Genomic DNA, 14,753 nt, shown 5'->3' with positions numbered 1-14,753 from the left:
TAAAGCATGGTCTTTCTCACCTCACATTTCTCTCTCACTTTCATAACTCTGGTCTCTTCCTTACAGCATTGATCCTTCATAATATTCTTCTTCCACCTCTAGACTTCATTCTACCACTGTCTTGAGGTAGAGTTTGTTGTGACTAATGTCAGAAATCACATCCCAGACATCTGGGGCAACCCCTTTTTGGTTACAGAAATGCCATGCTAGAAGTACCTGTAGACAGTCCCCGTGTCCTTATATTCTTGACCTTTCAGGAGCCCATATCTTGGTCTCTCTAGTAGTATCTTTGCCGCTATTCCTATAAAGGAAGGTAACAAAGCCCCCCTCTTGTTCAGTTCTGAGATGTTGTTCTGCCTTTTGTCGAATAAACAGAATAGTAATTGGCTCCTGCCTATTGACCTTGAACATTCAATTAAATCAGCAACCTGGCTACAATCTTTCCAGTTAGTGAACTTGTGCTTACTTTGTTTGGCCAGAAAGAATTATGACCCATTGTTCTTGACTATTGCATTGCCCTTTTGGGGAACCATGCTGAGTTTCTTTGTCCATAACAGTATAGGTTTCCCTCTTACCTTCTCTCTTAACAGGTCATTCATGGGACTTCACCTTGCCCTGAGTCACATTTGCATTGCCTTTTTTCCCAGACAATCTCTTGCCAGATAAGCACCTCACTACATATAAATTATATGTATACATTTCTGTATGTATTAGTTGTTTTGTGTGTTGGTATATATGACTATATCTAATTAAAAGAAACCTAACAAACAATCTGACTTTTGTCTCAAATGCTGTCTTTGGGAGTCAAATGGCTTTTAAGAGAGCAAACTGACTTTCATTCTCCTGTTAGTTAATTTTGCAAACGAGGAACTGATAGTATTTTTGAGAATTAAGTATACTATTATACATTATTAGACATGTAAGCAGATGTTTAACTGAAGCTAGTTTCTCTTGTATGTAGAGGTAAACAATCACCTGCTATTATAGCACAAGAACAATTTCCAAATAGATCATTATAATGCTTAGGTCTGTGCATTCATTTTATATTATTAAGATAAAAATTAAGCAGGATCACTCTACAATAAAATAAAAATATTCACATAGTATGTTTACTATTATAACGTCTGATGTAAAAACTAACTCTGTCAAGTTCATTAATACATTTTAGTCCTCAATATTGGTTTGTTTGATATATAATGCATTAAACTGCTTTGATTTAAATGCATGTTATAGTTTTAGTTAATTGTTATAAAACAATTGGACCAAAAACCCAGAGCACAGATACTCCAAACGACAATTGGATTTTCACACAATACCTTAAACAGGTTTTCAACCATAAGTGTTGTGCAGCACAATGTTCTTCTTCCTCCACTCCACCACTACTCCACTCCAGCTGAGTTTGACTCTTACTCTGCTCCTGCCTGTGACTTCTGTAGTTGAGCAGAAGAGGCTCCTTTAAAAGTCAGACATGGGAGTTCTTCTAGCTCAGAAACACATCTGGGTCAGAGGGAGCTCAAATGTAAAAGGGCAGCCACCCCCCATTAGCTCCCTTCAGAGGATTGAAAGGACTTCAAAGGGGCTGCCTGTTCAGACTGTGGATGCCAGTACATGGCAGTATGGGGTACATATCTGGGGGGGCTGTATACCACTGCCCTTCCATTATTCTGGCCTCCCAACTGGGGAGGGTATTACCAACACTCAGTTCCAGCCCAGTCCCTTTCTTGGTGGGAGTTTGCTTGTCCTCTCTGTTATAGGTGAGTTTTTTCTCTTGTTACTCTAGTTACTCTTCTCCCATATCTCAAAAGACTTTGGTGTTAATCAGAGACTTTGTGTTTGCCTAGCATGAGGCAGTGGGTATGCGTGTGTGTGAGTCTGCCCTGTAACTGACTAGTGTTCCACTCAGGATTCCTTCCTACTGTATATCCTGTGCAGGTATCAGCTCTCTATGTAACTAGACATGGATAAACATATTCAATAAATAGTTTGCCAAATATAAACATTTTTGTGACCTTTAAATTAAAAGACACCCATCTACTATAAAAAAACTTACATAATATTTATAGTGAAATATTTTAAATGAGTAATTACATGAATGCAGAAGTACATTCTAGTTTCTAATACAAAGCTTATTTTGTCATTTATGACACTAAGATTTTAATTGCCAGATCTACAGTTAGGTCCATAAATATTTGGACAGAGACAACTTTTTTCTAATTTTGGTTCTGTACATTACCACAATGAATTTTAAATGAAACAACTCAGATGCAGTTGAAGTGCAGACTTTCAGCTTTAATTCAGTGGGGTGAACAAAACGATTGCATAAAAATGTGAGGCAAGTAAAGCATTATTTTAACACAATCCCTTCATTTCAGGGGCTCAAAAGTAATTGGACAATTGACTCAAAGGCTATTTCATGGGCAGGTGTGTTCAAGTCCGTCATTATGTCATATCAATTAAGCAGATAAAAGGCCTGGAGCTGATCTGAGGTGTGGTGCCTGCATGTGGAAGATTTTGCTGTGAACAGACAACATGCGGTCAAAGGAGCTCTCCATGCAGGTGAAAGAAGCCATCCTTAAGCTGAGAAAACAGAAAAAACCCATCTGAGAAATTGCTACAATATTACGAATGGCAAAATCTACAGTTTGGTACATTCTGAGAAAGAAAGCAAGCACTGGTGAACTCAGCAACGCAAAAAGACCTGGACGTCCACGGAAGACAACAGTGGTGGATGATCGCAGAATCATTTCCATGGTGAAGAGAAACCCCTTCACAACAGCCAACCAAGTGAACAACACTCTCCAGGGGGTCGGCATATCGATATCCAAGTCTACCATAAAGAGAAGACTGCATGAAAGTAAATACAGATGGTGCACTGCAAGGTGCAAGCCACTCATAAGCCTCAAGAATAGAAAGGCTAGATTGGACTTTGCTAAAGAACATCTAAAAAAGCCAGCACAGTTCTGGAAAAACATTCTTTGGACAGATGAAACCAAGATCAACCTCTACCAGAATGATGGCAAGAAAAAAGTATGGAGAAGGCGTGGAACAGCTCATTATCCAAAGCATAGCACATCATCTGTAAAACACAGTGGAGGCAAGCAGTGTGATGGCTTGGGCGTGCATGGCTGCCAGTGGCACTGGGACACTAGTGTTTATTGATGATGTGACACAGGACAGAAGCAGCCGAATGAATTCTGAGGTGTTCAGAGACATACTGTCTGCTCAAATCCAGCTAAATGCAGTCAAATTGATTGGGCAGCGTTTCATGATACAGATGGACAATGACCCAAAACATACAGCCAAAGCAACCCAGGAGTTTATTAAAGCAAAGAAGTGGAAAATTCTTGAATGGCCAAGTCAGTCACCTGATCTTAACCCAACTGAGCATACATTTCACTTGTTGAAGACTAAACTTCAGACAGAAAGGCCCACAAACAAACAGCAACTGCAGTAAAGGCCTGGCAGAGCATTAAAAAGGAGGAAAGCCAGCATCTGGTGATGTCCAAGGGTTTTCAACCAAGTATTAGAAATGAACATTTTATTTCCAGTTATTTAATTTGTCCAATTACTTTTGAGCCCCTGAAATAAAGGGATTGTGTTAAAATAATGCTTTAGTTGCCTCACATTTTTATGCAATCGTTTTGTTCACCCCACTGAATTAAAGCTGAAAGTCTGCACTTCAACTGCATCTGAGTTGTTTCATTTAAAATTCATTGTACATTCATAATTCATTCATAATGTACAGAACCAAAATTAGAAAAAAGCTGTCTCTGTCCAAATATTTATGGACCTAACTGTATTATATAGTCAGTATCTATATTAACTTTTTTGTCTGCAGTAAGAAGTATTTTGAACTCATTCTGAAATTGTTAACTTATTCTTTCAGTAAGAAGATAAACTAGAGATAGTACACATGAGATGTTTCCAGGGAGGATGCATTTGGCCTAAGTGGTAGCTATGGGGACCACTATAGTGGCACTTCATGCATTGTCCTAATTGTTCTGCGCCTCATTTTGTTTTAGGACCTAGTTTAACTAAACACTAAATTTTAATCAATGGAAATTTTTCATGTTTTCTGTGGGTTTATTTCACATTTTGCTTTAGTCCATAGTGATGTAATTATGTCAGTTAATCAGAATAAATTGGTCTGGTGTGACTTTGTGTACAGCTGAAAATAAACTGATGTCCAGTGGCCAGGTTTCTACCTTGAATCTTGTGTTTTTGGTTTAGGATCTTGTTCCATGTGACTCTGAACTGGATTTAACCTGTGTGAAAATTAGTGAAGGGAGAAATGGAGGGCACGTGTTCCCTAAATATGTTAGTCTGTAACTACTCTAAACATCCACTGAGATTTATCTGAGTGAGTTGCCTAAGCACAAAATAAACTGTAATGCGCAAATGGTTTGTATTTTATATAAGATCATGAACATACAAAAACAAAAATAGGCAGTTGTTTATGTGATAAGCATGTGAATAGATCTGTACCAGGACTGTATTAGTAGTTAAACTATTTAAACTACATTTTGCAGGAGACATACCTTATATACTTATTTCAATCCACTTTATTATTTGTATAGTGCTCTTGACTGAGTACAAGCTAAGACCCCTTCACATACTGTAAAGAGTGGTGTGATAAAGTAACTACACCACAAGGTAAGGTTTGTGTTTTTACAATTTTAGACAAAAAGTATATTTGACTGCCATTGCAATAATAATGATAGATAAAAGTGAACTTTTAATTTTCAAAAATACCTTTGGAAAAATTACATTTTGCACTCAGACAACCCAAATTTAGTTCAGCACAAACAGTTTCCTTGTGTAGAAAAAAACAGTGCGCTCCTATCTTTTCAAATTTACAGTACTGTATATACTTTGGGGAGCATTTTCAAAATTATGTTTTTTGGTGGTTGAAAATGCAGTTTCCGTGTAGCAGGATGGACAAAACAAATAAAAAAAGATGTTTTTATATGTATCCATGTTAGTGTGGACTAGGACAAAACTAGTTCTGAAATATGGAAGAGTGGATCCTCTCACTGAGATTTTGCCTCTCCTGTGTCCACACCTTCTGACCATGGTGTACGAATGACTGCAACAGGCACCTGTGCTTTTTCTTAAACTAATGGAAACATTCATGCATGAAGGTAAAAATGATCATTTTAAATAGTGACATGGCACTATACATTCTGGGCATTGCTACATTTATAAACAGATATTTTCTAGATAGAATAAGGTATGCCAGGCATACAATTGAAATGGAGTGATGCACCTATGATTGGAATGGGAGGACCTGGGAAAGGATCAGAAAGGACAGAAATGAGAAATGGGACTGCAGTGTAAACAGGTTACATTTATTTTGTACTCTAGAGGTGAGCCTGGTGAACCTAAATATTGGCCATCTGGAACAGAGGACTTTTTATTGTTCAGAAGCTTTAACAACCTGCTCAGCTTGGCAGCATCTTTTAGTTTCTTTTCAGTACTGCTAGAAAATGTATATTTTCTTAGCTTGTTTTGTTTTTAGTATTAAAGTGCAGTGCCATGATTGTATTTGAGTTACACAATTTAAAATAAAATTGTCCAATTATGAACCAAATAATCACATGTTAAGAAGGAAAATCAATGGATCAAACTTTTTGACTTTAATCAGTGCTTTAAGTCAAAAAATTAAGACATGTAAAAGGATGGCATAAAATAAGTATTGCCTCACTACAAAAGAATATTATATTTAATTTAAACAGTTCACATCTGTTACTAACTACAAAGTATTGCCACAAATTGAAGCATCTCTAGGTATTAAAAATGTAATTTGCAGAACTGAAATTTTTGATTTGTTTTTCTTTCTCTCCTGCTTCATTTTTATACAAGTGCATTTGTTTTTAGCACCTTATTTTATTTTTCTGAAATAAGATATTTTTGGAGTCTTTAGCACATTTTCCTTATTAACACATATTAAAGGCTAACATTACTTAAATGGAAATTAAATTTATTGTCTAACATGCCTGAACCTGACAAATGGTAAGTACTGACAAATATAAACTTTATAGTTAGCATTCTTTCGTCAAACCAATATTTTGAGCATTTTTGTAATGCAATCCATATCTGAGATGACTGTGGCATTGATTTTGCTAATATAAAGGTACACGTTTCATTCTTAAAATATAAGTTTTGCACAGTCAATTTAATTCCTAATATACATTTTATTGTGTTTACCTTGATTGCATTCTTTTATGTATAAAGTGAAGTAGAAACTCATGCAGAACACACTTGCAAACTTTTGGAATATTTGAATAATGTTAAGTGATCTATTCTGTGTAGGTGGGAAAGCAATAGTGATACGTCCTTAACACCCCAGCTGACATATTTTTAATGCTCTGATTCTGTCCTTTAATTTTATATTTTAATGCTAGAATATTTTAAAGTGTTTAAAATTTGATCCCATTTTATTCAAATATTGACAACTTGGTGAGTACAAGTAATGGCAGGAGACATTACTTTGATGGTCGAATTAATTGTCTAGTGAGTTTCTTATGTTAAAGGCGTTTGTGTGAGCTATTCTTGTGTTTTTGTTTACTACCTTCCCATTATGCCCTGTGATTTATATTCTCTAGTTTTAAAAGTGAGTGACACATTGCTGCTTCATGCCTATAGAATCCTGGCTTTAAGTTTTATCTTTGCATGTTCTTTCGAATTAATATGATTTTCTCACACAAACCATTGATAAACAGATTGACTTGATTTGTAAAATTGACTTGTATGATTTGGTATGTAAATTAGAGTGCCTTTTTCTTGCCTTGACTTGGCTCCTGCCATGAGTTTGATGGATCCTGGTACCCCACAACCTAATACAAGAATAAGTGGGACTGGAAAAGTTATGAATGGGTATCATATTAACACATTACTTTTAATTGCCTCTTCACATTCTGAAATGTCCTGTTTTACTGACATAATGATTTATGTCTTTGATTTGTATTTTATTGTCTGTTCTACGACTTAATGCATAAACATTTGTAGTGAACCAAATCTTTACTGGTAGTATTAGGCACTAACCCTGGATAACATGCAGGACATGCTCTACACACATACACCCACAGCAACACTAAGTCATTTAGGAAAATTGTTTAAAGATACTAACTAACTAAACACGCATGTCTTTGGGTGGTGGGAGTAAAGTGGAGGAATCCCATGCAGACACAGGGAGAACAGAACGTGTGGAGTTGTATGTTTTTTTCCATTCCCTGATTTTTTTTTTTTTGTGTGTTGTGTTGCACAGGTAATTTCAAATATCAGCGTTTCAGTATTTTTTTTTTTTTTACCAAGCTGAAATTTGTAAAATGGGTCAGATTTGCAATCAGGTTGAATCTGAACTGCACATTTCATTATGTACAGTATGTACAGTATGTTCCATGACCTAAGACAATACTGTATATTTCTAATCCATAAACATAGCAGTCGTAAATGTTTGTGTGTTAATTCCAATGTGCTGTGTGCTCTCTTGCCTCTTCTAAGCTAGTGCAGAATTTGAACAAATAGTAATGAAACCAGTCAAAGTAGAATGGCTGGACTCGTTCAGCCTAGCAGAAAACCCACAAAAGCTCAAATTATAGCTGTTTACAAAGTGGTGTGCAGAAGGCCATCTCCGAACTTATAGTGTTTAGAAAGCTTGAAGGTACTGGTCCTACTCTTCTCAGCTAAGAATAAGCAGATGATGCTACACTTGGTATGTGTTCAGCAAATAAAAGTGAGGACTTGGAAAATGTCACTTGGTAGACTGAATCTCAGTGTCTGCTGTGAAGTGCTGATGGTGGAGTAAAAATTTGGAGCAAATTGCATGAATCCATTGATCCCACAGCCTATACCACAGGTGGAGGTTGTCATGTAATGGTGCAGGTTCTGTTTTCTTGCTACACATTAGGCCACTTAATACCAATGTAACAGCATTTGAATGCCACAAGCAATAGTTCTGACTATGCCTCATGCCTTATGAGGAAATCACATAACATGCAAACATTTTTTAACAAAAAGTAAAAATTTAAAATGTATTCCCTTGAAACTCACCTTGTTTTTATACGTTAATAGAACAACCCTTTATTTCAAATGTAGGGTAGGCTTGTAACTTCTTAAATGTAAATGATGAGATGCCTGAGCTTATAGTGACCGCTCAGGGTTGGAATGGGGGTGTGACAACAATGGCAATTTGAGTACTGGAATAATGTTATCAGCCTAATAATTACGTGACATGAGTCCTGTAAATGTATACTCACATGCAAAAAATTCATATTTCACTTAGAAATCTTTCAGTCTTAAGTTGTTCTGTTATCCATGCAGCACAATTGTGTTAGAGTTTTTGCTCTCTTCAACCTCATCTGATGCGCTGCCTCCAATGTTTTGCTCCCGTTACTTTTAACTTCCATGTCCGTATCCACACCCGCTCAAACAGAACTGGCTTTTACAATACAATCTGAGTAATAAACTGTTTATCTTAACATTATACAAATTTGAAAACAAATATTTGTTTTGTGAATTTTGGGGTCTTGGAGCTCCCAGAACATGAAAGGCTTAAAATAAGAGGTGCTCATTACAAATTAAGTGCTGAGCTTGAAGCTTTATAGGAACATTATTATCATGTGTACAGAGTACAATGAATCATATAGCATGTCACAAACAGCACATCTAAAGCTTGTTCTGTGAACATGAGAGTGATTTCACTTTATTCCAAAGGCCTGCAGTGTCCGCAGATCACAGCAGTAGATCACCTTCAGGATGGCATGAAAGGAAAGGTTGGCAGCATGAACATGTTGCTGAAATTCAGAAGGGTCCGTGTGAAGCATTGAATCTATGCTTTGAAAAACTCATAGTGTTTAGTGGCAAAACATGTTCTGCCATGTTCTAGATGAATGAACCTAATAAAGTGCTCTTTGTGTTTTAAATATATACCGTATATATATTTTATCATTTTGTTTGGATGTTAAATAAAGTTAAACTCCAGTAATCATCGATTAGTTTATCACAATTTGGTAAAAAGTACATGAACCCATATAACATGCATTTTGCATTTTATCAGTTAAATATGTACGGTGGTGTTTTGATGATACACAGCATGTAGCCGTAATTCATTGGAGGAGTGTTGTGTACAGGTGGTCTGCCCAGGGGCTAGAATGATGGCTTCATGATTAAAACTGGTAGACATTAAATGAACTGTTGCTGTATAGTGGTGCTTTTTCACTTGCTATTTCTGATTTGTATCATGTGATTGCTATAATACCTTAGATGCTCCCTCCTCAGTATTGTACAGTTATTTTATTTGATTTTAATGTAATCATTTATGTATTTAAACTATTGTGAGTAGAATGGTAAATTATTATATTTTAATTTGGAAGTTCGTCCCCTGTAAGGGTTCAGCTAAAGGTTGAATATATACCTGAAAGAAAACAAAACTAAACTTATTTAACTGAATGGCTCTTTGCATTTTAACTTTATAATTGGGTATACTTTAGTGAAGTATATACTTTTTTTGTTCCTCTAATATATATGACAAGTAGGCAAACCATACATCTATTTATTTTCTCACCTGTTCATTTATGTTATATATAAATAGAAAATGCAATTTTCTTGCATCTTTACACCCAAAAGAGTGTTCAGAAATCTTGTTTACCAGCCACTTTAGAAATACCAGCTTAATCTGGTCTGGTCCTGTCACTCACATGACACTGCCTTTCTGTCTCATGATCCATTATTTGTAAAAAAATATATATATAAGGGGGGCACTCCGGTTTCCTCCCACAATCCAAAGACATGCAGGTTAGGTGGATTGGCGATTCTAAATTGGCCCTAGTGTGTGCTTAGTGTGTAGGTGTGTTTGTGTGTGTCCTGTGGTAGGTTGGCACCCTGCCCAGGATTGGTTCCTGCCTTGTGCCCTGTGTTGGCTGGGATTGGCTCCAGCAGACCCCCGTGACCCTTTATTCGGATTCAGCGGGTTAGAAAATGGATGGATGGATATATAAGGGGAGGTGATATACCCCTCAGAAATGTGGGAGATCAGGGACCACAACATCAGAGGTTGTGCATTGACATGTACAGTAGTGGTTTCATATGTCCTGTCCATTTAGTGTGCTGCAAGAAGCTACCTTTTTTGACAATACACAGTGTATGTATACTGCTTGACTGAACTCACACACAGATGTACATGTTACAGTTGTGTACATGGGTAATGGTGTTGTGTTTTTAAAATCTTACTGACAATTATTTTTGATGTCTTAAAATATCTGCATCATTGTTGTCCTTTTGGTAAATTAACTAAAATGTTTGGATGAATTTGAGCAGTAATTTTTTGACCTGTGTCATGGTTTCATTAGGAGAAATAGTTATTTTTAAAAAGTTTTACAGACTACATATTTCTTTTTCTCAAGATGTGAACATTGTATGAAAGCTCCTGGATAGGAGTATAGCACATTACAAAAAGACAATGTGAATCCACAAGCGTTGGAAAACTCAAACTATAATTAGTGATTTCTTCTATTTTATATAGTGCATATCAATTTAAATGCTATTTCTAAGCATAAAAACATTACACAATAAGTAATGTGCTGTGACCTGACACTCATGTTTTATTTAAAGCTGTTTCAGTACATGGAGATAGCTGATAGCACTGCCATCTGTTTGATCTGAGATAGCCTGCACTAATTATATTATCTCCAGGGGCAAGAATTCCTTTTACTGTTTGTAGTTTCACAATTATTCCACTGGAAAATAAGCTTCTGTCTCGGCCTTGACAGAATGTCTTCATACAAAGAGGAAAAAGAATTAAAAATTTAACTGTATGCAGCTTGTCCCATGCAATGATACCTACCTGTAATTCAGGAAAGTTTATGAAGCATTCAATGTCATGAATGAGTTAGGAATGCATTATAAAATGCAAAAAAATGAATAAGTTTAACATTGTGAATAGCATTTCATCAATACGCACCAAGACAGGAGTGAGAATGATATCAATGCTCAGTCAGCAACAGGCAGCAGTATAAGCTCGTAATATACTGTATAATTCAAATGAGCAGCTTTAGCGCTAGCTGCAGGGGAGCCTATAGAAAGGCACCTCTGCCACAGCCACGTGATCATTATTCTAGTATGGCATTAGAGAGCACTCTTTCTAAGAACAGCAAGCTGCCTAAAATGAGCAGAGGAGCGCTTCAATGTTCGGATGCTTTAGGGAAGCTTGACAAACTTCTTTTAAAACTGTTTCAAACCTGGTACGCTAGTTTTTTTTGTTTGAAATTACTTTTGAAGGGTCAGTGATATGCTTGCTGTCCTTATGCACTGGCTTTTATCTACTGCAATGCCTAAAATAATGTCACAGGTAGAGTTGCTTTCTGCTTTCTAAAGTTAGGTGAACTGGCCTTCTTGCCAAAACTTGGCACTCAAGATAAACAAGAAAGATGCATTCTCCATAATTGTGTGCTTTTGAATTGAAGACGGTTCTTGAGGAATGACTAAGGGAGAGGGACGGATCTTCAATTCAGAACCACAAAGTTATGAGACTGCGTCTTTCCTATTTATTGTGGAAATGGATTTTTATTTCAGTAAGCATTAATAATATTTTGACAAATATTGACATGATTTTTGCATGTTTTGAGCATACAAATAGGTAATGGACATGTGGATTATGCAATGTGAAATTTTGTTTCTTTTTTTACATGGACATTTTTCACTTTGTTTTCTAATGTATAGAACTGCTCACTATTGGGTCATATCACATCATTACCTTTTTTCACTCAATTCTACATGAAAAAAAAAGATTACAAATTTTTCTCAGCCACCACTACAACCTACATGTGGCAAGTAACATATAAAAAATGTAATTTTTGTGTGGAGTATTCCTTTAAGTGTTTATCCCATGAAGCCACCCTGGACGTCATCTGTTAATGGCCATCTGACATTTGGACAAAAAGAAGAATCTTGTATCTTTCTCCTCTCCATGTTGCTAATAATTTATGTAGCATCTGATAAATAAATTATTTGGGCAAGCAAGAGCATCACATTAAGAAAAGAATTTAGAGATGTTTAATTTTTAGGAGTTTAGGATTTTGGAAGTCTCCTTGAACAATGCATATATAAAGGACATCCTGCAGTTAATAACTATTACCTTTTAAATACAGTCCCAGTAAATTAGAGACAAAGACCTCTCAATTAACAAATCATTTTCTAAGATAAGCTATGAACATATGGAGCTCCTTAATTGTACTTGTTGGTAAATTTGTTGCATTGTTGAAGCTTACGTAATTTGAATATCAGGTTAGAGAAATTCAAAGTACACAGTTAGGGTAGTTTAGGGAAGAAAAAAAGAATTCCAGAGTCATGCATAAAGAATTGAGAAGAGGAGGAGTGGCACTGCAAACAAGAGTTAGGAAAGACAAATTCTAAAATCATCAATGAGCAATTGACAGTCACAGATCTCACACATGCTACAGTAGCAGTCACGTTTTCTTTTTATCTTGTATTGATGTGAGAAGAAGGGTGCTGTTATAGTTTCAATAGCAATGAAATCTTATCTATACTAATAAAAGGCAAAGCCCTCACTGACTGACTCACTCACTCACTCACTCACTCACTCACTGACTCATCACTAATTCTCCAAGTTCCCGAGTAGGTAGAAGGCTGACATTTGGCAGGCTCATTCCTTACAGCTTACTTACAAAAGTTAGGCAGGTTTCATTTCGAAATTCTACGTGTAACAGTCATAACTGGAACCTACTTACATACATATATACGGCCATAGCCTGCAGCTTGGTCGCTCTTTGAGACGGAGTTGTGTCCCTCATCGTCACCTCTCCCAAGTAATCAAATGCCTACCCATATAAGACCGTCCATCAGCATTACACAATTGAGAAGGCAGAAAAAGAATATCAAGTGAGTGACGCATACAAGCATATTCATAAGTGCAGCTACTGCCGAAACAAAGCACGGTGTAAACCTTAAGTTTAAATTAAGTTCATAGACACGCTGCCGCTGGTGTTTGTCATGCCTCCGACGAATATGATATTCGCGAGATACAAGTTTAATGAGAAGATGCAGGGTATAAACTAGACTTTTGATCACTTTGTAACACAGTTAAAATTGCTGTAACGGAGTTAAAATTACTGGTGAAGGACTGTGCTTATGCAAACGAATAGGAAAGAAAGGTGTAAAGCTTAAGTTTAAATTAAGTTAATAGACACGTTGCTGCTGGCGTTTGTCATGCCTAAGACGAATACAATATTCGCGAGATACAAGTTTACTGAGAGGACGCAGGGTATAAATAAGACTTTTGATCACTATCTAACAGAGTTAAAATTGCTGGTAAAGGACTGTGCTTATGCAAACGAAGATGAGATGGTCAGGGAACAAATAGTGTTTGGCACAAATACGGCCATAGCCTGCAGCTACAGCATGTGAGGCGAAGTTGAGTCTCTCATTGTCACACCTCCCACGTAATTGAGTGCCTGCCCATATAAGGCCGTCCGTCAGCATTACACAATTGAGAAGGCAGCAAAAGAATATGAAGCGAGTGACGCATACAAGCATATTCATAAGTACAGCTACTGCCGAAACAAAGCACGGTGTAAACCGTAAGTTTAAATTAAGTTCATAAACACCCTGCCGCTGGCGTTTGTCATGCCTATGACAAATACGATATTCGCGAGATACAAGTTTAATGAGAAGACGCAGGGTATAAACGAGACTTTTGATCACGGCTCACGTGAACTGACTGTGAATGCAGTACGCACACAAAAAGCAAGACCTCCAAAGAGCGCTGAACAAAAAACACATTACACAATTGAGAAGGCAGCAAAGGAATATGAAGCGTGTGACGCATACAAGCATAATTCATAAGTGCAGGTACTGCGGAAACAAAGCACACAGTGGAAAAAGTCAATGTCCAATGGAAGACAGTGTAAAAAATGTGGTAAATTGAACCACTTTGCTAAAGTTTGCAGGACTGGGAAAGGTAAACCCGTGCATGCAGTGTGTGATGTCTCAGATAAAGAGGAAGACGAGCTGTTTATTGATGCAGTAAGAAAGGAACAACCCTCTGAAGCGCAACAAGCCTTTGAGGACATATAAATAGGAAAGCACGGTGTAAAGGTTAAGTTTAAATTACGTTCATAGACACGCTGCCGATAAATTTTCGCAGGCAGATCCACAACTTAATACCGGGAATGCCTGTTAAACATTTTAGATTCACGAGTACCAATTTGGGTAGTGAACACTTCGATGAATGAAACCTGTTATCTTTACAACGGTTGACAAACACGGAATGTAACTTGAACACAACACATCCTCCAAATACAAACCTGATTGAAAGAAATAATGATAATCAAATCCTTGATGACAGCAACACTGATAACAGTCACAAAACAATTACATTGACAATCATGTTACGTTATGTTTAAAATGTTTCCTTTTCTTTTTCATAACTTCTTTAACACACTACTTCTCCGCTGCAAAGCACGGGTATTTGGCTAGTTAGGTATAAATTGCAAAATGATATAATTTGACTTCAGAAACTGCTAGCATTTTGATTCAGGATAGCACAGTGATACTTTGCGTTAGGAGAGAAGGGAATACCTGTTTTGACATCTGCTGCGTTGGATTTTGGCCTGTCACAGCGGGTGAACCTATTGTGATAAGATGAATCTTGCATGTATTTTGCAAACATGGAATTTTGTGTTCAGTGGTATTACACTGTTTCAACTTAAACAATCGAAAGCCAAAAATGGAGGTGT

The 14,753-nt window shown here is 36.7% G+C and overlaps 1 protein-coding gene across 1 annotated transcript in view; it reads left to right on the top strand.

Moving 5' to 3' along the window:
• The window catches only part of LOC120532967 (uncharacterized protein KIAA1958), a 47,478-nt gene that overhangs the window by 4,361 nt on the left and 28,364 nt on the right, over positions 1–14,753 (top strand). The gene's annotated exons all lie outside the window — the stretch shown is intronic.

Source organism: Polypterus senegalus, chromosome 7 (assembly GCF_016835505.1).
Source record: "Polypterus senegalus isolate Bchr_013 chromosome 7, ASM1683550v1, whole genome shotgun sequence".
NCBI lineage: Eukaryota > Metazoa > Chordata > Cladistia > Polypteriformes > Polypteridae > Polypterus > Polypterus senegalus.
This window is presented reverse-complemented; position numbering and strand designations above follow the sequence as displayed.